This window comes from Hydra vulgaris, chromosome 07 (genome assembly GCF_038396675.1).
Source record: "Hydra vulgaris chromosome 07, alternate assembly HydraT2T_AEP".
Taxonomy (NCBI): Eukaryota; Metazoa; Cnidaria; class Hydrozoa; order Anthoathecata; family Hydridae; genus Hydra; species Hydra vulgaris.
The window spans coordinates 13,513,936-13,541,633 of NC_088926.1; the positions used below are offsets into that span (position 1 = coordinate 13,513,936).

The 27,698-nt window shown below is 25.6% G+C and overlaps 1 protein-coding gene and 1 long non-coding RNA gene across 4 annotated transcripts in view; both read right to left on the bottom strand.

The window, feature by feature from the left end:
- The window catches only part of LOC100212807 (dolichyl pyrophosphate Man9GlcNAc2 alpha-1,3-glucosyltransferase), a 118,900-nt gene extending 106,695 nt beyond the window's left edge, over positions 1 to 12,205 (bottom strand). For 2 of the 3 annotated variants that reach the window (XM_065801115.1, XM_065801116.1), the window contains exon 1: positions 12,159 to 12,195. The gene's annotated coding sequence lies outside the window, so the exon portion shown is untranslated. Of the gene's footprint in view, positions 1 to 12,158 lie in introns of all 3 variants that reach the window. The other variant, XM_065801117.1, reaches the window with a different exon arrangement.
- Positions 6,261 to 27,698, bottom strand: part of LOC100200939 (uncharacterized) — a 50,017-nt gene continuing 28,579 nt past the window's right edge. Inside the window, exons 3-4 of the long non-coding RNA XR_010639573.1 lie at positions 17,174 to 17,233; positions 6,261 to 6,385 (exon numbers count right to left, since the gene is read on the bottom strand). This is a non-coding gene — a long non-coding RNA (uncharacterized LOC100200939). The remainder of the gene's footprint in view (positions 6,386 to 17,173; positions 17,234 to 27,698) is intronic.

The window sequence follows — 27,698 nt, forward strand, 5'->3', positions numbered from 1 at the left end:
GAAAACCTTTCACAGTTTAACATATTTTTCAGATTTTTCTTGATGTTTTGTTCTTTAATAATTAATAGATACATTAGGATCTTTTTTTTATGATATTTTAAAAATTTGGTTCCTGATCTTTAAAGTAAAATCTTTGAGATCAATTAAAACTGATAACACCTTTTCAAGAAAATATTGTTGAGTTCAATCAAGAATAATTTTTGAAACTTTCTAAGCTGTTAACTAATAATATGTTATTTATCTATAAGAAATAAATACATACAAGTTGTACAATTCAGTTGAAAGTAACATACTTGAGAACAAGATAAGGTTGTACATTTCAGTTAAATAACTACTGTTGTTGCAACATATTCGTTTACATTAAATAGCATAAATCAAAAACTTATAATATATTTTATTAAAATGCAAAAATTTAAAACATTGATGTACAGCGTAAACAAATTATAGAGCAGTAACGACATCACGACAGTAACGACAGTAACGACAGTAACGAAATTTTTTTTAAACAATTTCTTTTCTAGTTGCAGATTGTTGTAGTTATTTCTGTTATTTATAACAAAAAGATTTTTTTAGCAAACTTTGTTTTTACTTTATTTTAATTTGACTATTTTTTTTTTGTACTAATCTTATGAAATGTGACTTTTTTCTAACGGGTGATGCGGAAGTTATCGGACAAAATAAAAACGTCAATAACTTATTTATAAATAAAAAATCAAACTACTATTATATTTTTTTTAAATAAAGCATTTATCTTTTAATAAAAATATATTATTTTTTATATAAAAAAACACCACCATCTGCAATTGATCTCAATTTTGCTCTGACGCCTTTCATATGCGACTGTAAAAATTTTAAATCAATTTCTTGTAGTTTTAGTTTAATGCAATCAATCAAAACTTGCTCTGTTAAAGCTTGCCAATCTCCCTCGTAAACCTTCTGTGCCAAATGTCTCCAAAAACTTTCAATTGGTCGTGCTTGAGGCACATTTGGGGGATTGGATTCTTTATCAACGTAATAGACATATTGGCCCATCCAATTCAGAGAATCTTTAGAATAATGAAAACTTGCTAAATCTGGCCAAAATAAATAGTTAAAGTCTCCATAATACTTGTGAATAAATGGAAGAAGTCGTTTTTCTAAACATTCATTAATATAGATTGATGAATTGATCGCTACAGCCTTTGGAAGTGCGAAACAATGGCTCGGACATACCACGGTCAGATATGGCTATCCACATTAATAATTTTTTTGGAAATTTCTCTTTTCCTATAAAACGAACACTTTCTGGGCATGTCTTTTTGTTGTTTGTGTAGTATCCAGAATTTCCAGGCATGTTGTCCCCTGCAAAACAAAAGTATTTTTCGTCATCGATGACTAGAAGCGATTTTGTGTTATAGAGTTGGTTAACTAGTTTCCTGCTTCTTTTCTTTGCCTTTATTTGTTGTTCTATAGTGTATTTTGGAGTCTTTTCACGTTTTCTATATTTAATATTCATTTTATTTAACTGACGACCAATTGTCGATTGATTTACACCGAATTTAATACCTATTTTTTTCTGACTGACCCCTTTTTGATTGTTGACAAGTCTCGTTAATTCGGCAATCACTTCTATTTCTATAGACACTACACTTTAAACATACAGTGTCTTCATTGTCGTTATCATCACTCCAATATTTATCTGTAGAAACTGTTCTTTTTTTTTTTTATTATATAAAAAACCTTCTAAAGCTTCTTCTCTTGTTCGTTTTAAACATGTTTTGGACGTATAACCTTCACCATTGCAAACCTTAATAACATGAACAAATCTCCCGTGAAGTTTCTATACATCATTTGGACTGCATTTGTTTCAAAAAAAAATTCTTCAAATGAAATATTTTCTGTAGATAGTGTAGAAATGGAAGCTGATATAGCAGACGATGTTGATGTTGTGCGAGAAGCAGTGTTAACGCGCTCGTTTTGAAGGTTTGGCGTTAAATATATAACTTTTTTAGATAAGTAGTGGGGAAAGAGAGTTTCTTAACTGGTGCTATTGGTTACCATAAACCCTGTTTAAATAAGCTTGTGCCAATGGCATTCTTGTATGGAGGGAAAATGTCAGTTTCTTTAAAAGCACATTTTATTAATTTCTCAGCAAAGGGGCTCTGAAATAGGGTGCGTGGTACCCTATTTTAGAGCCTCTTTCATCAACCAAAGAATAAGTATCAAGAGTATAGATGATATTGCAATAGCAGTTCAATCTTTAGTTTTTTCATCAATCAAAAGTTCTCCTGTAAAAAAATAAAATCAGTCGAATCGAAAATGTCTTATCGTCAGATTGCTAATCAATTTAGTGTTTCCAAGACTGCCGTAGGACAACTTGTTTTACAACAAAAAGCTCAAGGAACAACTAAGTACAAGAAGGGAACAATTAATCCAAAATTATTTATAAAAAAGAGGAAAAATTGCTAGTAAGAGTAATAATCTCCTAAGACTCGATAGACGTGGCATTTTTTTGAACTTCACAAAATGACTTTTTTTTTCAACGCTTGATAATTTTTTTTCATGGTAGAGCTATGCCCTAGTGTACCATCAGCATCATAAAGTTCTTCTTCTTGCTCTGAGGTTAAACTGTTCTACGTTCTGGACAGGTAACTCATCTCTCACGCTTTTTAAAAGATCTTTCCTATCACACTCAAAATGTTTGGATGCCTGCATAAATAGACATATTTTCTTAAAACAGAACCAATGCATTTTCCATTTCTTCACTATTTGAGTAGGATTTCCTCCCTCCTTACTTAAACTCATTCATCCAAACTATTTTAGAAAAACAGCAATAAGCTTTTCGAAATTTTAAATCTATTTTTACATAAACAAATGCTTGTATTCATTTTTGCATAAACAAATTTTATTTTTAGCAAAAATTTTTAATTTTATAATTTAAAATTTATTTTTTATAAGAGATTTTTTATAGCCATTTTTTTATTAGTCAAGAAGCATTAAGAGGAATTTTGAATGTTTCATTATATAAAAATTTTTGCCCTCATTTTAAATAAGTTTAACTAGAAATAATTTCTCTTGAAATTTGGTGTTTGCTTTCCTAAACCTTTATCCAACGAATCTGCCATTTTCACTAAAAAAAAAAACTTTCAAATTTTGCTTTTATGTCCAATTATTACTTAAATAGATTTAAAAAAGTATTTACTATTTTTAAACATTTATTTACTTCTAAGGAAAATAAAAACAATAAACTTCAATAGATCTTTGAATTTTTTTACTTTAAACCCTATAAGCAAACATCAGTTGTTTCATAAAGGTCTTTTTCTGCTCTTTTTAGCGATGTATCATTTGATAGTATTGACTAATATACGCATTTATTGACTTATTTATTGATTATGACTTATTTATTAATTATGACTAATATTGACATTGATAGTATTGACTAATATTGACTAGTATTGAGGCATCATTTGATAGTATTTGATAGTATTGATTAGTATTGGCGCTTTCCCTTATTAGAATGTAAAAACCATCTCAAGCTGAGTTTTTATTACTGAAAGTGGTTTTTATTAGTATGACTAAACTTAAAATTATTTCTTTGATTAAAATAATAATAAAAAAAAAAACTTTTTCAGTTATTTTTAATTATTAGTTGATCCTGAAAAAGATTTCATTATGAAAAATTGAATTCAAAAGATTCTATGAAAAAAACGGTTCACAGAATTTCAAAAAATTCGTGCCAAATTAAATTCATTTAAGCTGAAGAATTTGAAATATTTCACAAAAGTTATATTCAGCTCATTAAATTCATATTAAGAAGACTAACCGGTAATAATTTATAACTAATTACGAATAATATACTTTTAGTTATAATAGTTATGATTTATTTAACAATAAAATAAATGACAATTGCATTATAACAGCATAATTAACTGCCATAAACTTGCATAAAATGTTTTGAGTGAAATATATATTGGAATAATTATTTTTTTCGTTTTCCTTACGATTTAAAGTCAAAAATGGAGAATAATTTATTGAATGAATCAACTATTAGTTAAAAATAACTAAAAATGTTTTTTTTTAAATATTATTTTAATCAAGAGAATAATTCTAAGTTTAGTCATATTAATAAAAACCATTTTCAGTAATAAAAACTCAGCTTGAGATGGTTTTTACATTCTAATAAGGGAAATCGCCAATACTAATCCATACTAATCAATACTATCAAATACTATCAAATGATGCATCAATACTAGTCGATACTCTCAAATGATACATCGCTAAAAATACTTTGTCAATACTATCAAATGATACATCGCTAAAAAGGGCAGAAAAAGACCTTTATGAAACAAAAGATATTTGCTTATAGGATTTAAAATAAAAGTTTTATGAAGCATAACACAGGTCAACAAAAACAAAATTTTTTTCTGGTGACAAGAAAACAATTTGTTTTTTATGTAGGATTTCTTATTTTGATTTTAAATATGCAACTCATTTTTTACCATCACGTCAAGTTGTAAAGATATTTGGGTTCAAATCTTTAGAATTTGGGGTAAAGTCCCTAATATTGTCGAAAAAAAAGTTATTCAAAAGTATGTCAAACTGAGTCTCAAAAGAAGCGTATTTTCATAGGGATTTTAAAGATGTTATTCGTTTGTAATACAAATAAGTATTTTTTGTATTATTGCTGAAAAACATTTTGTTGACATTTTTTTAAGAGTCTTTAGCATTTTTTCAAATAATTTTTTTGCCAAAAAATTTTAAGGAAAAATTTTTATGTTTTCTAAAATCTCTATACTATCTTCTAAAATACGCTTTTTTTGAGACCCAAGTTGACATACTTTTGAACAACTTTTTTTTTGACAATATTAGGGACTTTACCCCAAAATTAAAGATCTGAACCCAAATATCTTTACAACTTGACGTGATGGTAAAAAATGAGTTCCATATTTGAAATCAAAATGTGAAATGCAATCCAAAAAACAAATTGTTTGCTCGGCACCAGAAAAAATTTTTTTTTTTGTTGACCTATAATTGATTGCAAAAAAGCAACAAATTTGTTAAACTATTTTTACTTAACTCTTTAAATTAAGTTGAAATGCGCAATAAATTTGTTAGATTGATTTTTTCTTCAAGAATATCAAATAGCAAATAATTTAGATATAAAATTATGTCAAAATATGCCCATAGAAAATATATCTTAAAATTATGTCAAAATATGTTGATAGAAAATATGTCTGACATATTTTATGTCAGCAGAAAATAATTCAGACATAAAATTATATCAAAATATGTCGATAGAAAATATGTCTGACATATTTTATGTAGCAGAAAATAATTCAGACTTAAAATTATGTCAAAATATGTTGATAGAAAATATGTCTGACATATTTTATGTCAGCAGAAAATAATTCAGACATAAAATTATATCAAAATATGTCGATAGAAAATATGTTTGACATATTTTATGTCAGCAGAAAATAATTCAGACTTAAAATTATGTCAAAATATGTCGATAGAAAATATGTCTGACATATTTTATGTCAGCAGAAAATAATTCAGACATAAAATTATGTCAAAATATGTCGATAGAAAATATGTGGAACATTTTTTATGTCGGCAGAAAATAGAAATATGTTGTTATACAGGGTTGCTATCTGTCAAATATGTCCCAGACATATTTGACAGATAACAACCCTGCACAAAAGCATAAAGGTATTTAGTTTAAGCTCTGCTAAAATTGATTCTCTTAATACCATTATTGTCTCGCAGATCATATTAACCTGCTTAAATTAAAATTAAAGAACAATTTTGGTGTGGTACATTCATCATGTAACACAGTTTTTTTTTGAATTTTTAGGCCATCCCATGTCTTCGTGTTCGATTTTAAAAATTCACCAATTTTCACAAAAAACTTTGACATATACTTACTATATTTAAAACTTTGACATATATTTATATTTCCTTTTTTATCTTTTTTTCTACGAACCGAATTAGTTTAAGGCAATAAATTAAAAAATAATTTGTTAACATTTTTGGTAAAATATTATAAATTTTTTTTGTTATTAATACTTAAATGTTTTTTAACATTTAAATTCAAACTTATATTAAATATTTTTTAACTTTTTAATTTAAACTTATATTTATAAAAATCTATAAACTTTTAAACCTATATAACAACAAAAGAAAAAAATTAAAAAAAAGGGAGAGAATTAAAATTTATATCTGCTAAAGTTATTGGACTCATTTTTCAATGTCATTCCGATAATTTATTGAATGCAAAATCAAATTTAATTAGCATTATTACAAGAAAACAATTTACAATTAACTTTGGTAAGCGCAATCGAGAAATTCAAATTAATCTCGGTAAGTGTAACCGAAATGTTCAAATTATTCTTGGATCGTCTTCCTAAAAGAAACCAAAAGGAAAAAAATTCAAGATTTAATTCTAGTATATTTAAAAAAGATAAAAAAAATGTTCACTACGAATAAATTAAAATAACTTTAATATAAATCATTAAAAAACGTTAAAAATTAAACTACACACAATTATATACAGAGTAAAAGCGGGTAGAATGAAATAGAGGGTAGAATGAAATAGAGGATAGAATGAAATAGTTATGACAATGCTTATTCTTTTGGTCCTACTTATTGAACAAACATGTTGTAAATATTTCTTAATCATGTTCTGGAGAATTTTCTGAATAAGATTATTTAAAATTTTTATACAAAATAAATAAACTTTTTCTATGATTAAAATAAATAAACTTTTTCTATGAATAATATTCGATCGCGTAATAATAATTTTTTTTTTTTGAAAAATGAGCATAAAACTCTATGAAGTGTAATTTGCATTGAACTTTCTTGTATAAATTTTTACACAGGTCAAGAATTTTTTTTCAAAATTAAATATGCTATTTCCAGTAAAAAGTTTTGAGTTAAAAATGGAAACGATTACCTATGGGGTTGAATGAAATACGCCAATCATTCGCTTATAATCTTGCACCATACATTAATTTTAAATCAAATAAACGTCTGTACAAAAATTGGTGCTTATGTGGTCCAGACGATGGCGTATATGCAACATCTCCATCCAGATGGACAGAAGATAAGCAATTCGTGCAGCAGTACACTTGCGTGTACGCTCTCACTATTAAAAAAAGTCCAGGAAAGTAATTAAGTTAATATCTTGAAAATTAGTTTAATCAATTAATTATTAAATTGAATAAACCCAACTTTGGTTATCCAATTATAGGTACTCATATTTTAGTTGTAGATGGACTCACGTTTCTTTTTTTATTAAATAAAGTTTCTTATATATATATATATATATATATATATATATATATATATATATATATATATATATATATATATATATATATATATATATATATATATATATATATATATATATATATATATATATATATATATATATATATATATATATATATATATATATAAATTTCTACCATAACTAGTCAAAATGGTTTCAAAATACTATAGACAGTTTGGGAGAATTGACGATAATATATATATAATTGGTTATTTAATAAAGGGTCATTCGCAAATTCACGCTTTACTAGTAATTATCTATAGTCAACAAGATCCAGCATTCATCATCCTTGGCAGTAAACTATGTAATACAGGTTTACACCTACCCCAGCTTAATAGATGAAAAAGGGGTGCGAGGCTGACTAACAGACTTTTCTCCTCTCTTGCCTTTCAGAATTTATGGCCTGTTTTTTTTCCTAAATAGTGGTTAAGCTTCAAAGTTCTCTTATAAGCTAACTGATTGGATTCTAGCCATTACTAAAAGCTCATTAGCATGTCATTCATATACTTAATAATATTAACAACAGTCAAAAAAAAGATAAATCTAAACAACAATTAATGATTATTTCTCTATTAATTTTAACACTCTCATTTGTACTCTAATACTACTCTTATACTCTTCCTGCTGAAACCTTTTTTTTTACTGGACAGATGTCCAGTAAAAAAAAGGTTTCAGCAAGAAGAGACAGTAGTATTAGAGTACAAATGTTTACAAAATGAGTACAAAAGGTTTGTTTATTTAATTGCAAAAATTTATTGAAACACACACACACATATATATATGTATATATATATATATATATATATATATATATATATATATATATATATATATATATATATATATATACATATATATATATGTATATATATGTATGTATATATATATATACACACACACATATATATATATATATATATATGTATATATATATAAATATATATATATATATATGTATATATATATAAATATATATATATATATGTATATATATATAAATATATATATATATATGTATATATATATAAATATATATATATATATATATATATATATATATATATATATATATATATATATATGTATATATGTATGTGTATATGTGTATATATATACATACATACATATATATATATATATATATAGCCCTCAGAACTAAGAAAAAATGAGGTTGACAAAAAATTGCTAACCTAAAACCGTTTTAGGTCAGTATCTGGTTGGCACCAATTTTTAAACAGGGTTCTACAAATAGATAAACGTGCAAATGTTTAGAGTAAAATTGATAGAAAAAAAATGGCGGAGTTCAACTTTTGCTTAAAAATTTGAAAAACAAGTTTTACCTATCTTATTCTAATTATCTTAACATAAAATTAATAAAACGTTTATTTTTGCATTTTTAATTTATTTGTCTTTTTTTATAATTTATATATATATATATATATATATATATATATATATATATATATATATATATATATATATATATATATATATATATATAGAGTAATAGTATATGAGTTGCAAATAGGATACAGATCCTATTAAAGTCATATAATGACTATAGGCAACTATCTATTGAATTGTCAAGCATTCACTTGAATTCATTCGCTGAAGAATAGTTAGTTATTGCATCATTGAGTGCATTCCAATTCTTAGCAACACGATTACAAAAAAAATGATATCACTATTTTTGTTAAAATTGCGTACAAATTGTTCTCGTTTACCACATCGAGCTGGACGAATGACAGGTTTAGTGTGCCAATTAATGATGGTAACACCATCATTATATGATATATGATGGTAAGATCGATTTTAAACTTTTAAATTAAGTCTCCTCTTATTCTACAATCCTCTAGTTTTTGAATTTGAAACATGATGCATCTCTCTGTGTAACCATGTAGATTGCCTTTGAATTTTCTCAATAATCTTTATATCTTTTATTTTGTAGGATGACCAAGCACTGATTGCATATTCCATGTTAGGTCTGACATGTTTTGTATAAATTGGTCCATAACACTAAATCCATTGATATAAACATTTTTTTAACATATTGAGCATTCTGTTAGCTTTATTACATGGATAACTTGATGAAAATATTTAGCATCACTTGAAACAAATATACCAAGATCTTTTTCTGCATCTGATTTTTCCAAGTCATAATTTAAATACTTGGTTGTATCTTGAAGTGAATAGTTTGAGTGTGGGTTGTTTCTTCTTATATGCATAACATCACATTTTTCTAGGTTCAGCTTCATTAACCAAACTTTTGTCCATTCAGTGATTTTATTTAAATCAGTTTGAATGTCAGTGGTATCATTAGGAATACTCTTTACTTGTAGCTCATTCATTAACTTACAATCATCTGCATATAGTTTACTGACACATTTTAAATTGCCAGGCAAGTCATTGATGGAAATTATGAAAAGTATTGGGCTTAAAACTGAGCCTTGAGGGGACACCGCTAGTAACGTGAGCCCAATCAGATACATGTTCTCCAAGTACTACTCTCTGTTTTCTATTAGTGAGAAAGTCTTTAATCCAATCAAGAAGATCTCCAACTATTCCATAAGCTTTCAGCTTGAGAATTAATAATGTATGAGAGATTGTGTCAAAAGCTTTTGAAAAGTCCGGATATATCACATCTACTGCATTTTTGTTAGCTAGGAATTTTGTAACATAATCATTGGATTCTAATAAGTTAGTAACACATGCTTTATTCTTTATAAAACCATGTTGAGATTGAGAGAATAAATTTAGTTTTGAGAGATGATTTACAATGGCATTAGTATTAAAAGTGTACAGTTGAGCCAAGAGGTTTGTTTTTATTTTTATGTATCATTTTTGGTACAAACGTATTTGTTATGTAGTTATAATGATTCAAAAATAAGTTGTAACTGTCATTTATATATTTAAGTTGCTTAACTCTTTTCACCAATCTATATTTTGAAAATATTTAATGATATAATTGAAATCACTTTTACGGTAATTGCACTTGAATGTTAAATAATTAGTTTTATCTTCATTACATGATAAATTATAATTAAATTTTAGTACTTGGCAAATGGCCTTGACTAGCTAATCCAAGTGGTGGTAAATTTTCAATGTGTTTGATTTGGTCTGATGATTTAGTTATGACAAGATCCAATATATTCTTAGGCATTTTATTTTCTTGGATGAATGTTGGAAACGTTACATTTTGAATGATATTTATATTGTTAATAAGATCTACAACTCTAGCACCAATGCTGTTTTTATTACCATTAACTTGAACAGAACCATCTTCATATCATTTGATGTATGGAAAATCGAAATCACCACATATGAGTATACCGGTGTATATTTTTCTGTTTAACTCATTTTTTGCAGTTTGTATACTGTGAATTATGTCATCATCAGCTTGGTTTGACATTTCAATGTTAGTGTCTTTTGATTTTTTGGCATTGTAAATAACTTTTGATTTTGACAGTGGACAATAAATACAGCCAAGTTTAATAGTTTCAACTCCATACTTGATAAGGCACCAAGTTTGTTCAGATTTTGTAATATTGATAGATAAGTTTTTAATTTCAAATGATCATATGAAATGATGAATTTTCATTAACATATATTGCTACATCACCACCATTATTACTGTTTGAAATATTGTCTTCTTAAATTTGTGTAAATAATAATTTTCAATATTCACTAAAGAATCTTCTTTGAACCAAATTTCAGTGATAAATATAATATGAGGTTTGTATGTTGAAGCTAATAATGATAACTCAATTACTTTATCTGAATTTAATGAGGTAGCATTTGTATAAACGCTCTTTAATTGATTACTTTCTTCCTCAAATATTTGATTTGTTTTTATTACTTTTCGAAAATGTATATTTGAGATTTTGTTTTTTTGAGCTTAATATTAATCTGCTACTACTCTTATTGGGATGGGTGGTAACCAATTCATCTAAGTTCTCCATTTCTGATTCCATAGTAAAACTTTTTTCCATTTCTCTCACTGAAGCCTCCCTTCAGAACCATTAACTACATTAAGAAGTTCCTTATTTTTCTTTCTTCTCTTAATGTACGTTCAAATGCTCGTTCAGTTGGTGTCTTGTCCTTGTTTAAATATATTTTATTGTACTTTTCCAATCTTTTTAGATTTTTTGCATTTAAAAGGACACACTTTTTAGTTTCTTGATCGAGTAATTCTACCATAACCAAATCACTAGTTGGCAAAGATGGAATTTTATTGACTTTTTTTGTAATCTCGTAATACGCCTAATTTTACTATGATCAACACCTAATATATCAAAAATTTCTTTTTTATTATAATCTTTTCTTTTTTCTAGTTCATTTTCATTAGTTTCTTCTAAGCCACCAATAATTATATTTTTTTCTCTTTTTGATTTTTCAGTTGTCTCTTTGGCTACCATGGCAAGGACAGCCATGCTTTGTTCAAAACTTTTTGCTTTACCGCTTACAATGTTACTAAACGATGGAATTGGACTTTGTAATGCGCGAGTTGTATTCTTATAGTTTTCATTTGATTGTAGTTGTTCAATTCTTTTAGTAAGTTTTGTGATTGTGTCATCTTTTTCTTTGTTAATTCTTATAAGATCCCTTACTTGCTTTTTAAGTTTGTAGTTTCATTTTTCTAATAAATTAATGGAGACAGTTACATTTAACTGATCAAGATCAACAAAAGGACTGTTAACCATGTTTTTATGTTTTGTTTGTTTTGTAACAGCACACTGAATACAAATGATTGATGTGTAGTAGTCTTTAGTAGGAGGGTTACCACTCTAAATACCAGTGGATTACCTCCTGTTCATTTTATATTTATAATTAATGATTAAACAACCTTATTACACAGGGACTAAAAAGTTTCAGTATGTATTTTTTTCTGTATATATATAAATATTTATATATATATATAAATATATATATAAATATATATATATATATATATATATATATATATATATATATATATATATATATATATATATATATATATATATATATATATGTATATATATATATGTATATATATATGTATATATATATATTCAGTGGTGTTCTACTGCATGTAAAAGAAATTCTTTCTGCTCTTCATCTTTTGTAATAGATGTTGCATAGTCTTGAATTAGTTTAACAGCTCGTTCTGCTGTATTGTTTACAGATTTCAGTGATTTGATATGCTCAAACATGTGTTTAAAATTTGTGTTAGCTTTTCAAAACTTTGGGGATTTTGCCAACCAACCACCGTCCTAGCTTGAATATCCAAATAAATTTAGAATGTTGCTTGATTTTGGTCCAATTAAATCATTCAAACAAGTACTCTGCTTCAGAAGAGGAAATTGTGGAAAGCTTATATCATGTTCACAGTTTTCTTTTATATTTTTCAGAACTATTTTAGCAATTTTAGTTTTATCACAATCAGATACCTTATCAGAAAATAATGAAAGAGGGGACATTTCTTCGGTTAAATACCAAAGATATTGATTAAATGTTTCCAGGGCAGCAACATTATTGTCAATTTTTTTATAAATAAGCATTTCTTTATAGAATTCCAAGTCATTAAGGTGGTACACCAGGAAGAAAAATGACAAAAAAAAAATTTTTTTGATTTTTTTTTTTTTTAATTTTATGAAAGATTGACCCTTTAAGTTGACTTTTAAAAAAAACTTTCGACATATATGTTTAAATATATAGCTTAACTTTGACCTACTTGAGCCCCACTATCATATAAAACTCCCTAGCAACCTCATAGCAACAAGTTTTTAACTTGTTTTGAAAGTGATTTTGGACTTGTTTTTTCAATAGCAATTTTGAGATGAAAGCATAAAGTCATCAAGAAAGAATTGCTCTTGTTTTCCCGGTCTAAACTGCATTGATAGAAGTCACAACCTTATTAAACAGAGCACAAACATTCTTGTTGCTTATTTGATTTTTTTTTGTTAAGATGTCAAGTAAAAAAAATGTGTCTAGAAAAGTTAAAAGAAAATGGAATGGATGTCAAAATTTTTATGGTATGGCTATTAGAGCCAATAAAGGAGATTTATACCAAATGAAAAAAGCAGTTTATGCTATACTCTTTCATTTTACTAGCTTTCCTAATAATGATTATCGACACTAATTTTGCCCAAGAACAACAACTAAAACATGGTGTAAGTACTGGAATAGTAGCAAGAAAAATATAACTTCATCTATGTCAATTCCACCATGGATAAAGACTTTAATTCTTCCTTTTATTTAATTCTTCCTTTTATACCTACAAGCTGATGAGTTACTCAAAAAATGCCTGCATGGTGAAACTCAGAATGGTAATGAAGCATCAAACTCTTTGATATGGCCTCGTGTACCCAAAAACAACTTTGTAGGGGAAAAATGTTCTTGAAATGGGTGTTCATTCAGCAGTGATCCATTACAATGATGGTGCAAATGGTGTCTTAAATGTACGAAAGTATTATGGTTTAATCGGTTCAGTAACTTGTAAAAAATCAATTTTAGCAAATATTGCTCGTGTTAAACGAATGAATTTAAAACCAAATAATAAAGGAAAAAGTAGGAGAAAATCTTTAAGATCAAATAAAATGGTTTCCCGTGATGCTGAACAGGATAAGAAAAACGAATTTTATGTAGCTGGTGGTTTTTAGTAATTTTAACACTTCAAAATGATCTATTCTTTTTTATTTCTTGTTTTTTTTGCATAAATGTTTTTTTAGGGTTTTTTAAAATTCAAAACATGATAACTTAAGTACAGTTTATGTTTATGAGCTGAAATTTTCAGGAAATGTTTATTTAATATTAATGCTCCGGTTGACCCATGGGTTTTTCTTGGATTTGGTTAGATAAAAAGTTATTGCTATAAATCTATAGAGGAAGTCAAAAATTTTCAATTTTTCTAGTAAATTCGTGATAAAAAGAGTAATTTTCAAAAAATTTAAAAATGCATGGGTTAAACGGTATATAATAAATTGTTTTATAACTGTATCGATTTTTAATCCATAATCTTTTCACTAGATAAAGATATTATGTTTTAAAATAAAGCCTTTGTTGTTCTTTTTTCCGCCATTATGCATTTTTAATAAGTTTTAAAATTTATCTTTTTAAATAAAAATAATTATAACACTTTATTAAAACAAGTTTTCATCAAAAAGATACATTTTATATAGTATTTCACAGTTTCATTTTTTTCCTGGTGTACCACCTTAAATGGGGCATCAATTGTGCTAATGCACGTAAGCCATATTTTCACATAAAATAGTAACGTAAATTTACAAAAATTTACACACTCTTGATGCTAGCAAACCACCAAATCGTGCGATTAATCGCGATTAAAAATTTTAATCATTGCCCAACACTATTTGTTTAAACATTTTTGATGTGTACAAGATTATACACATCCATGTAGCATGATGGAAGGCTCCAGGTTTGTGCAACTGTATATTTATTCGCTTTGGATTGAGTAACTGCAAAGCAAGTTGACAACATTCTCGATAACCATCTTAATATTTTTCGGGATTTCCGGTTAAGCAAACCAGACAAAAATATTATTACTTCTGCTTGTTTGGTCTTTAATACTGGTTCTTCGATTTTTTTTCTTCTAAAAGTAGTATCTGAAGTTAATGAAAGTTTAGGCCATACCTCATTTTTAAAGTGTCTAAATGGCTCACAATTTGAAAATCTACATTCTCCAAAAACTATTAAGTAAACAGAAAACTCTTTCAAAAATATGGTGTCGCCAGGCGCACCAAAGTAACTTTTTATTAAAGTGTTCTTCAATTAACTTTGCAGAACCATTTATCAAACCTGAATTTGATGGAGTTGTATCAAAAATCATTGCCACAAGTGTTTTTTCTAGTTTCCATGCCTTTACAGCATCTATGGTAGCTGTTGCCTGACTTTGCCCAGTTGTATCAGGATTCCTGGATACACACAACAATTTCCCTTCAGGTGCACTTGATTTTCCTGTTACTACAATTGCCAAATGTTACACTTTACCATCAACCTCAGATACCAGCTTTGAATCCCAGTTAAAGGAAGAGTACATAGGTTAAATGAATGTTTTCTTAATGTCATCTGAAACTTGTCGAATTTTATTACCTGATCTGTTTGCTGTGCTTTTTGAGACAGCTAAAATGATCCCAGATCTTTCTCTGTTGGATAGATTCAACCTATCAGCCATTAAGGAAACTTTAGGGTTTTCTAATATATTGATTTTTTTTTTCTGTCTAGCAATAGTACTTTCTTCATTTTTATCATGAATTTTGTCTTCATTATCAATACATTGAAACTTTTTGCTTTTATGATTTTCCTTTCTAGATTTCTCTTTTTCAATAGCCTTGAAACAGAACCTTTCCACTTTCATAGCATAACTCTTGTCTAATAGGCCCAAAAATTTCTTTTTTAAGTGACACTGATCTGAAAGAAAATCTATATCTGAGATCTGACTATTGATACTACGCGATGTATCTTTTCTTATCAAATTTTCTTCATTTGATGCTGCAATATCAAACAACAATGACAGTTTATTTTTTTAACATTTTTTTTTTTTTTTGCATTTTAAATCAAGTTTTTACTAAGATGAATCAGATACAGTATCATTCTAACAATATATTTCTTCTGCTTTATTGGAATTCATGCTATTTTCCTATAAAAGATCATTTTTTAGAAACTACAAATACAACTTCTTTTATACCAGTTAATTTCAAATCAAATCTTGTAAGATAAAGATAATGGTGTACAACACCTCCATTTGTTGGTAGTTGACTATACATCTTTGCTTCAAGGGTAGGTAATAACTGATATTAATTAACATTATCAAACTTATCATTTTTCCTCAATTTACTATTGTTCATAACTGAACGAATATTTTTTATATGTGCTATTATATATATAGATAAAAAGTAACTATAAATTATAAAACTATTTGAATAATGTATGTAACATTTATATTCATCATAAAAAAATTTTCTCATCTCAAACATTGCGAATAATATTATTTAATTTTTGAGAGCCATTGAATTGAAACAAATTATATTTACTAATATTATCTATGATACACATTTTAGAACAATAATAGTGATCAATATTGATTAAAAACATAATTAATAATACATTTATATATTTAGTCTAAAGTTTAAATATTTATATATTTATCACAGTTTAAAAGTAAATAATTTAAAAAAAGTGGGCGACAGAGGGGGTAAAAACTTTAAAAGAAGGTCGGTTGGTCAAACTTCAAAATTTTTCAAAAATCTTATTTTCACTTTTAATGGATAAAACTACACACAAAAATAGAGAAAAAAATTTTTTTTTTGGGGACACCCTAATATATATATATATATATATATATATATATATATATATATATATATATATATATATATATATATATATATATATATATATATATATATATATATACACAAAATATATATTTATATATATATATACAAATATATATATATTTATATGAAAATATATATATATACAAATATATATATATTTATATGAAAATATATATTTATACATATATATATATACATATATATATATATAAATATATATTTATATATATATACATATATACATATATATATATATATATATATATATATATATATATATTATATAAAAATATATATTTATATATATATGCATATGTATATATAAATATATTTATATAAAAATATATATTTATATATATACAAATATATATATATATATTTATATAAAATTATACATTTATATATATATATATATATATATATATATATATATATATATATATATATATATATATATATATATATATATATATATATATATATATATACATATATATATATATAAAATAAGCCAAACTACCTTTCCATGCTTAGCCAACTTTTGTAACCAGGAAGGTTTATGGGGTGGATGATATGTTCTCTGAAAAAATTAATTAAAAAACTAAGAAGAGTGATAAGATAATAAAATAAACAAAAATTGATGTTCACAAAGTAAAACCACAATTTTACTGCAATAAAAATGCAAAACATATAGGAATGGGTAATGGGATATATCTCATATGCAGTACCGTAGCCAGATTTAATCCCATATGGCGTGGGCGCTCAAACTAATGCATCTAAACTGAAAATTACATAAGTTATAAATTCAAATGTTAATAAATAAAAACAAATAAACACGTATAAAAAATTGTCGTTTTTGTTAGCGTTTTATAACTATAATTATAGTGGTGAACTTTATCAAATTGCTTACTTATATTTTATATATAATTATGGACCTATATTTGCGTGAATTTAAACAATGATTTTTATATCTTTAAAAGTTAAATTGTGTTGTTAGCATATTTAAAAGTGGGAGGCTGAATAGATGCGAATTTCAGAAGTGCAAGCTGGCATAAGTGCAAACTGGCATAAGAGCGAAGCAGTTGCAAAAACTGATATAACTGCAAACTGGCATAAATGCAAATTGGCATAAGCGCACCAAAAGAACTTGCAAACATTGGCATTAGTGCAAACTGACATAAGTGCGAAGCAGTTGCAAAAACTGGAATAAGTGCAAATTGACATAAATGCACGAAATAAATTAGCAAACATTGACATAAGTTTAAATTGGCATAACTGCAAAGCAGTTGCAAAAACTGGCATATGTGCCAATTGGCATAAGCGCATTAAATAAAATTGCAAATATTGGCATTAGTGCGAAATGGCATTTCGTGTTTGTGCCAATGTGTACAAATTATTTTGGTGCACTTATGCAAGTTCGCATTTATTCCAGTTTGCACTTATTAGGTCGTCCTTTTTAAAGTTCCCTATTGTAATTAAATTTAATTTTAAATTGGGTTTAAATATTTTAAACAATAACTACAACAAAAATTATTAAAGAAATCTAAATTTGAAAAAGATTATATTTCTTCATTATTTATCTCTTAAAATTATTTTATACATAACAATAATTTTTTATTTGTTTAGTTTAGTTTTTTTTTTTTTTTTTTTCAATATTTAATGAACTATTTTTAATAAAGATTAGAAACAATTTATAGCAATTATTAACAATTGTATTTTATCATTTAACAATAAGATATTTGTAAACATAATTTGTGTTGATAAAAAAAAACTTATATCACTTAATATGATTTTATTAATATGAATTAACTTGATATGATTTTAAATTAAAAAAAAAAACATTTAATTCCATAAGTGAAAAAAATTCTCTTAAACAAAAACATTTTTCCTTGCTTAAACAAAAACACTTCTCCTTGTTTAAACAAAAACAATTCTCCTTGCTTAAAAAAAAAACGAAATTCTATGGTTGCTTTTCACATTTAAATCTATATATAAATATATTGAAAATCTACCTTATCATTTTTATGTAATGAATTAGCAAATAAAAAAGAAATAATTATATCTTTAAGAAGTATTGCAAATCCATTTTACATTCCTTCTAAGTTAAATTTTTTAATTTTTAAAATCATATTTATTTTATTTTGTAACTATCTTTTTTTTTAATCAAAAAAATAATTTTACAATTGCAGTAAATGTGTTTTTTACAATAATTAATCTAATCTAAATAAAGACCGCATAAACAATATAAAAAAAGTGATTTAAATATTCCAACAATTTTTGATTAATGTAACTGCTGAACATAAGGTGAAACCACCATTTCGTTCATAAAATGCTTACTGCAGAATGTTTCTTAACAAGGCATACATTGCGAACCTTGTGAAAACACATCTTATTAAACATCTAATCTTCTATTTAGTTACCTTGTAAGTTCTAATATACTCAGAATTTGTTTTAAAAGTTTACTAATATACTAAATAACTTAACAACCAGGAAGTAATCAAATGGTATTAAGGGTGTTAGCTCAGTGCTAGTCAAGACTACAAAGATTTGTTTTTTTGTAAAAAAAACTCAACTGACACGCAGTAATTGATGAAAGAAAATTTGAGCAAATACTATCAGTAGGTGAAGATTAAAAGTTTGAAAAAAGCATCCAAATATGGTCAGCTGGATGTGCTTTTACATTTCTTCATTTCAAAAATGCAAAGTGAAATGAAATGACAGGTATAAAAAACACGATTTATGGTGAAAGAATTAAAAAAGAAAATTTGAAAAAAGTCAAGGCCCAAAAAAAAGGCTTTGCCAAAAGGCCCGAAAAAAAATCTGATAAAATGTTAGCAGCTGTTCTTGTTGGAAACTCAACAGAACAAAAAATAACTCGCAACAGAGTAATAAACGCTTATGCAACAGAGAAAAAGAAACAGAAAGCCAAATGAAAGAAACGTAATAATAAGAGATTTTTAACTTTTTGAAACAACAGATGATGAAAACAAAATAGTTGTAATTGAATTTTTTTAATTCAGCCAGTGGATGTACAGAAAGTATGAAAGTTATTTATTAAACCAACAATCAACATATAACAAAAATAGCATCACAAAAAAAAACTAGTTTACTTTAGACAGTAACAAATCTGCTATCGCAACTCTCTTCGCTAAACTTAATGAAGTTGAGAAATAGTCAAAGTTGCAAAACAACAACTTAGTATCTCAACAAGAACAGCCAATGCTGTTGCCAATAACAACCCAATCAGCAGTATTTCAAAGACCAAGGAAAACACATCCTAAAAAGATCTAGCCTAAACCTTGAACTTAGTTTCCCTTGTTCCAAATTTATTTTTTAACTCAGTCAGCTGTATTTCTGGGCTAACAACCTTTGTTCACTAAACACTCCAAAGCTTGATAAACTAAGGGCATTCAATGCTAATACTAAAATAAATCTTCAACCACATATTATATTCATCACGGAGACTTAGTTTCACATCAGACACAAATATATACAACTTCCACCATCAAATCAGAGTTAACAAATGTGGAGGAGTAGCCGTTTATATTGAAGAAAGAATCAAAATAACTGACAAAAAACAAATACAACTCTTACTGTTCCATATGATGAGCCATTTTTGTTATATTCCATATAACAAAAATGACTCATCATATAGAGCAGTAAAGAGTCACTGTTGTTAGGATGTATCTATCGCCCTCGAGAGATGACATAAATGTCCTAAATAAGATAATTGTATTCATAAAAACTCCATCTCAATCTCTAAAATCACTTGGGTGTGCATCAGTACTAACTTTTAGGGATTTTAATTACTGACACACACACACTACAAATATTTAGATAATGAAGGGAGTGTCTTAATTGTTGCAAGCATTGATGGTAACTATGCAGTAGATATTCAATTTCAGAGTGTTTTAGATAAAACTCATTTGTGTCAGTAACTTTTCCAACCTAGTGTAACTCATACACAGACCATCCAAAAACTACACTAGACTTTATCATAACAAACACACCAGATTGTGTGCTAAACAAAGGCGTTTCACTTGGAAACACACCAACAGGGTACAGCACACTCTATTAACTGAAACAATCACATTGGCAGGATTTGTACAAAACCAGACAACACTTTTTTTATTATTGTGTTCACCTTTTTATTTTTTTATTATCTGAAGTTAAGTAGTTGATTTAAAATAGTATCTCATTGTAAAAAAAAAAGGCTTTAAATATATTATTTATTGCTTTATATATATTATTTAGGGATTTTTGTTATGCTAAGAAAAACAATTTTATTTGATATTTTAATAAACTTCTAAGTTGCAAATACTAGACTTTTTGTTAATATTTATTGAAATTTCTTTAAAATATTTTAAACATATTTTAAAACTATATTTTAATAATTTTAATTTTAGTAACTATTGTTTGTATATTAAACGTATATTAAATGTTTAAAATATTTTAAACAATTTTTAATCTATAATATCAAATAGCATAGTATTTACAAAATTAAAATAACAGCAATTATGCTTTTTAACGCTTATGCCTTGTTTGTCTATTATTGGTCTTAAAGTCGAATACTTATTGTCTATATATAATAGAGCATGTGATGAATAAAATTGCCCAGTGCAATATTTTGCAATCGTAATACTGAAACACATTATCAACAAGCGCGATTATGCGCGCTCGGCTTAAAGTCTTTAAGAGCGATATTCAGAATTAGAAATTGGTTGCCATGGCGCCAGCCATAAATTATGTGTGCAAGTATGGGGAGGGAGTCACTTAAAAGCATACCAGTTCATACAAGGGAAAGGGTAGGCGATTTTTTGTTTGAATTTTTTTCATATGAAGTCCGAGAAATCGGACAAAAAAGCTTTGGTTTTATAGTTAATGCATATGTCTATCTTCCGGAAAAAACATATTACTGCAGCTTTAATATTAAATAAATACAATTAAATATTGCCATTTACTAAAAGTTGACAACATAACATAATATGACAACATTGTTTCCTATTGGAGTTAAATTAACATGCTTGATTGTGGACATTCTAAACAACAGATACGTTTTTAATTTAATTTTAATAAATAATAGCTAAAAATAAAAAAAAAAGATTAAAAATATTTCTTTTATTTACAAAAGATGTGTGAAAAATTAAAAACAATAAAGTAAAAGAATCATACGTTTTTACAAAATCTTGTGGATTTTTCAACTTTTGATTTTTCAAAATTCAATCAAGTTTTAATTTTTTAATTTAAATTTTATAGTCTCATTAGTATGAAACGTTTTGAAAATAGTAAACATTCTATTCTATCTGCTAGGAGTAATGACTTCATAACTTTCCATTCATTGTTTGTACAAAACAGAAAACTGTTTTCTAATTTAAACTGAATATGCGATTTAATTATTATCAAATGAATAATTTTTTATATACTTGATTATATACTTAATAAATATATAATAGAATTATACTAATATAATATATATTAGTGTAAATATTCGTATATATATATATATATATATATATATATATATATATATATATATATATATATATATATATATATATATATATATATATATATATATATATATATATATATATATATATATATATATATACTTATACAAATATCATATATAAATAGCTTATATACTGACGTATATTTTGAGAAATGCATTTGTGAAAATAGTGACATTACATTTTTTCTTTTGTTTGTGAGCTAACGAAAGTTCCAATTCAATGTTATATAACAAATATATTTGTTATAAGTATTGTTTATTGAAACTTTTCATTTTTTAATTTTTAGTTTTGTTTAGCTTTAATTTTTTTAATAAATAGACTTTAATATAAGTTTAACCGATTCAAAGATATCAGTGAAAATATTTAGTTTATTAACTTATATTTGAAGTACTTTATTACGAATATAACCTTATTTAACAATATGCAAACTCTACTCTTGAAACATATTTTGACTTCAGCAGAAAAAAAAATTACTGAAAATATTTTCTTTAAAATCAACTTATAATTTTCTCCCTCGCAAGTTCCTCAGACGGGCACGGTTTTTTACTCTCGTAATGAAACCAGCGAGCGCTATTTGTCGCTCCCAGAAGGCCATTTATGGGCGTATTTCACATTCGCGGAGCGATCGCTCCCCGTTCATTACAAGGTCTGTATAATATGATATATTATATATACATAAAATATTCAATTAAGAAACTGAAGCGATTAATAAGCGTATTAACCATTATTTTAATATTATCAGATGGCAGAGGTAATCGAAAGAGCTGCAATTTGTGAAGCAGAAAATGGAAGGAATATGCAGGATGTTTTTACAAAGAAATTTTTAAAGAATATGATGGATGATTTTCACACTTAACGATAAAGTTTCTAAAGCTTAATAAAAGTAAATTTGTGAAATTAAGCAACTCTGTTCATTTAACTTTTACTAAAGGCAATAATTTTAATATTGATTTGAATATAAGCAACTCTGTTCATTTAACTTTTACTAAAGGCAATAATTTTAATATTGATTTGAATATAAGCAACTCTGTTCATTTAACTTTTACTAAAGGTAATAATTTTAATATTGATTTGAATAGAAGCAAAACCGGTCATTTAACTTTTACTAAAGGTAATAATTTTCACAGTGCTTTAAGGTGCTTTTTAAATAAAAGAGATAATTATGGTATGTTTATACTTTTTTTAAATATATAATTATACATTTAGTTAATCATTAATGATTAAAAATATATATAATTAATATAATTGTGCACAAAAAATAAATTACGTTTACTAAGGATTTTTTTTTAAACTAAAGATATTGAAATTTAAAAATAACTAAAAGCTATTTTTATTATTATTATTTTTTTTTTTATTATTAAGTGAAGAGAATATGAAGAGAAACAAAACTTTTTAAAAAAATTTTAGTTTTGTTTTTTCATTTTTGTATATCAGAGTTTTGGACAATTATGCTGATGCTTTTGCAGTACCTTTAACACTTATCTTCAATTCCAATTATTCAATTACTGCAATCCCAGAATGTGGAAGAAATCGGAGGTCACTTCAATATTCAAAATATGATGTAAAATGAATTTTAGTAATTATAGACAAGTCTTGAAAACTTCTCATCTAAAATACTTAGGAGTAATACAAAAATTATTCTAATACTTGTTAATCAATCATGAAATCAATCTTTGATCACTTGCTAATCAATGATTTAATTACTAAAGTTCAGTATGGTTTTGTGAAAAGAAAAGAATGCTCAGCCAATTAGTTAGAATCCCACACATTTTTACAGAAACCACTAATTGTAACCAATCAATCAACAAGATACCTCAAAAATCTACCTTGCATTCTTTACTCTTTGTAACATACACAAATGACTAACCATACAACATTTTCAACTATACAAAACTTTATGCAGACAATAGCAAAATAATGGTTATAAAAATATGCGCTATCTTTACAAACAGACATTGACAAAAATATTGAATCAGGGTGTTAACCAAGAAAAAAAATAATACTGCGTTTTTGTGAAATTGGGAATTTAGGTGCAGGCAAGAAAAAAAAAGTCATTGCATTCTGACATTTAAAAAAGTAGATAAATTTCACATTTTTTTAGATACAAATTGGGTTATATTCATAGCAGGAATATTTTTTCTATATTACAAATGTTTAATTATAATTATTAAACTTGTTTCATTTTGAGTAATCTTCCTAAGTATTCATTTTTAAATCGCTTCTTTTCTCTGCTTGATATAGAGAAAAAACAAGAGCAAAAGACTATTGTTTGCAATTAAAATTTTAATGAATGAATTATTAAATTTATTTATTGAAAGTTTGATCTATTTTCATTGCTTTTAAATACAGTTCAAAGGGTTGAAACGATTAGTTATTAAAATGCTAAATAGTAATTAATTAAAAAAAAACATTTTTGACAATTTCCACGATCTTCAAGTAACTTTTCAAATAGCTAAAACAACTTTTTTAATTGACAACTGCCGATAAAAACAAAAGGAAAAAAAAAAAAATAGATATCTGGCAACCCTAATTATATGGAAAGTTTTTGAATACTTTTTTTGAAGTTTTTAAATACTTTAGTCTTTTATAACTAAAAATTTTAAAATACTTAAAAAGAATTTTTAAATTTTTTAACATAGATATTTGTATTATTGTTCATCATATTTTATAATTTTTATATTCAGATAAATTTATAAGTTAAAAAATTTATTTAAATCGATTTAAACAAAAGTTAAATGAAAGTTTTTGAAATCTAAATTACTTTTAATTGAAAAACTTGGTTGGCTCGCCGATTGCCGTCAAATATGTTTGTTAAAAGAACTTTTGTTGCAATATGCTACTATAATTCAAATAAGTAACAAAGGCATTTAAGTGGCAGAGTGAGATTCTTTCACCGCACAAGAGCAGCAACTAAATTTAATTGGCATATTTAAATATCTATTATAACTAAAAATATTATATTATCTTCTTTTTTTGCAATCAAAGCTTGGTTACCTTAGTAGCAGACTGGAGCAACATAAACATCATGAAACTAAAGTAACAACCTCTGAGTCACCACCAAGTTCATTGTTGCTAAGTAACAACCTCTCTGAGTCACCACCAAGTTCATTGTTGCTAAGTGCTTCCAGTCTTTTTTATGAAAAAAGACTGGAAGCAGTTGGATCGGCAATGCAAGAAAAATGGAGAAAAATATTAGACCTCATAGAACAATTCAAAACCAATACAAGTTATTCCAAACACCACTCTGCTAAAATATGGAAATAAATCCATTAAATATCAATGTATAATGCTCATGGAACAAACTACCTCCTGATCTAAAATCTCTGATTTCAAAATCAAGCTGTTTAATTATTTGTTAAAAAAATACAATTAAATATTTCTACCAATTAATATTAAAATTCTTTATTATATATATCAATTCGTGAACCTTCAGTTTTTAATTTGATATTTTTAACATTTTGAAATTCTCTACTTACCCATCTACATCTAATTCCTCTGGTTTTCTATCTGCCATTTTTAAACTTTTTAATTAAATTTTTCACTCTAGTATTATTAATATTAGTACGAATATTTTGGCATTTTTTATTTATCTATCTATTTATTTATCTCTTTTCATTCAACCATTCTCTACTTTGTATTAAATCTTTGTTGCTGCTGTAATTATTTACTAAATTTTTGTTGCTGTTATTGTCTTTATTTATGAAATTCTCCTTTTATTATAATTGTTATCATTATTGTTACTATTATGTTGTTTTTGTTATTATTGTTCTTAGTATTCATAGTTACAATTATTACTATTATAGTTATTATCATTATTATTATCTTAATATGAATACGCTAATTTAATAGTAGTAGTGTCGTTTCACTTTTGTTTTTGATAAAGAAGTTTCTTGGCTTTTCTAAAAGGGCTTCTTTATTCCACGCGGTCTTTCAAGCAAGGTCAACAAGCCAATTAGAACTGATAAATTTTTAATTTTAAGTGGAACTGATGTTGTTCATTGTTTAAAAACTAAAATTTGTTTATTGTTGGTTGTTTTTATTTTTCTAATTTTTATAGGCTGTTTTCTTTTTTTAGAAGAGGTTAAAACTAAAATGAACGGTAAAATAATTTGTTTTAGTACAATGTTTCTTATTTAGTAAAGTGTTTCAGTTTTGTCTTTAGTCTTTTTAGAACATTTTAAGCAAGTATTGTATTATTTGTTAGAGAAATTAATAGGAGCTGAAGGCCTTTTTAGTAAGTTCAAGTTTATTTATAGTATATAGTAGTTTATTTATAGTTTATATTAGTAAGTTTATTTATAGGTTTTAGGATTATTGTTTGTAGAAGGATTAATGAGAATAAAAATTTTTTTTAGACAGGCAAGCTGACAGCAACTTAAGTAAGTTTTATCATTTAGATTTTATTTGAGTACGAATTCCACATATGTTGCATTAGCAATTTTGTTGTATGTAATTTATCCCAATTTTTATTTTTAGACAGACAGATAGAACTCAGTAAGGACTTACATTTTGTAGATTTAAAAGCTTCTTTTTAATATTCTTTTAAACCATTGAATATGTTTTATATACTTTAATAAATTTTGTCATTTAGGTGCGGTATCATCAGCTGGTGCATCAGCAAATAGTAATGTCTTTTATTTTATTTTATTTTAAAAAGAATCAATAAATATTGTTTATTTAAACATAATCATCAGGATAAAATAGATAAGATAGATAAAATAGCTTTTTATTTAATATTTTTTTATTTAGTTATAACTTCAGTTGCACCAGCTACAACAGGCAACTTAGTACATTTATTTTGATACTTGAATTACATTTGATACTTAAATTTTCAAGCAATAAATATTGTTTATTTCAACATTATTGTCAGGATTATATAAATAAGCTTTTTATTTGATAATTTATTTTAGTTGCTTCTGGATCAACTTTAAGTAATGGTAACTCATTAATTCATATTTTATTATAGATAAATGTAGATAGAAAAATGTAAGCTGGAAATTTTTGTAGAAGAGCAGTAAGCTTTTTTCTAAAGGTTCTTTCTATTTTTGGATTAAATCCACTATCACTACGTTTGTTCTATTTTTATATAAAGTACTTTAATAATTTTTGTCATTTTGGGGTTTGTTACTTTTCTGTTTTTTATTTAATAAAAAAACAAGTAATAAATATCATTTTCATTTAGCATCATCAACTTCATTATCGGGTAACTGAATAATTTTCTTTTTGTAGTTTTTCATTTGGGTAAAACATTTTCAAAACATTATAATAGTAAGTTTGATTTTATTGTTTAGATTTTCTTTTTCACTTTTTTTTTTTTAAATAAATTAAATTAAAAATGTTTTTTCTATTTTAGATCTGAAGCAACAGCTTCGTAAGCAAGAATATATTGTATATATAACTAAAGATATATATCATTAATTGTTGGTTATATATGAATTTATTTAATTGTTAATATATTTAATATATATATATATATATATATATATATATATATATATATATATATATATATATATATATATATATATATAT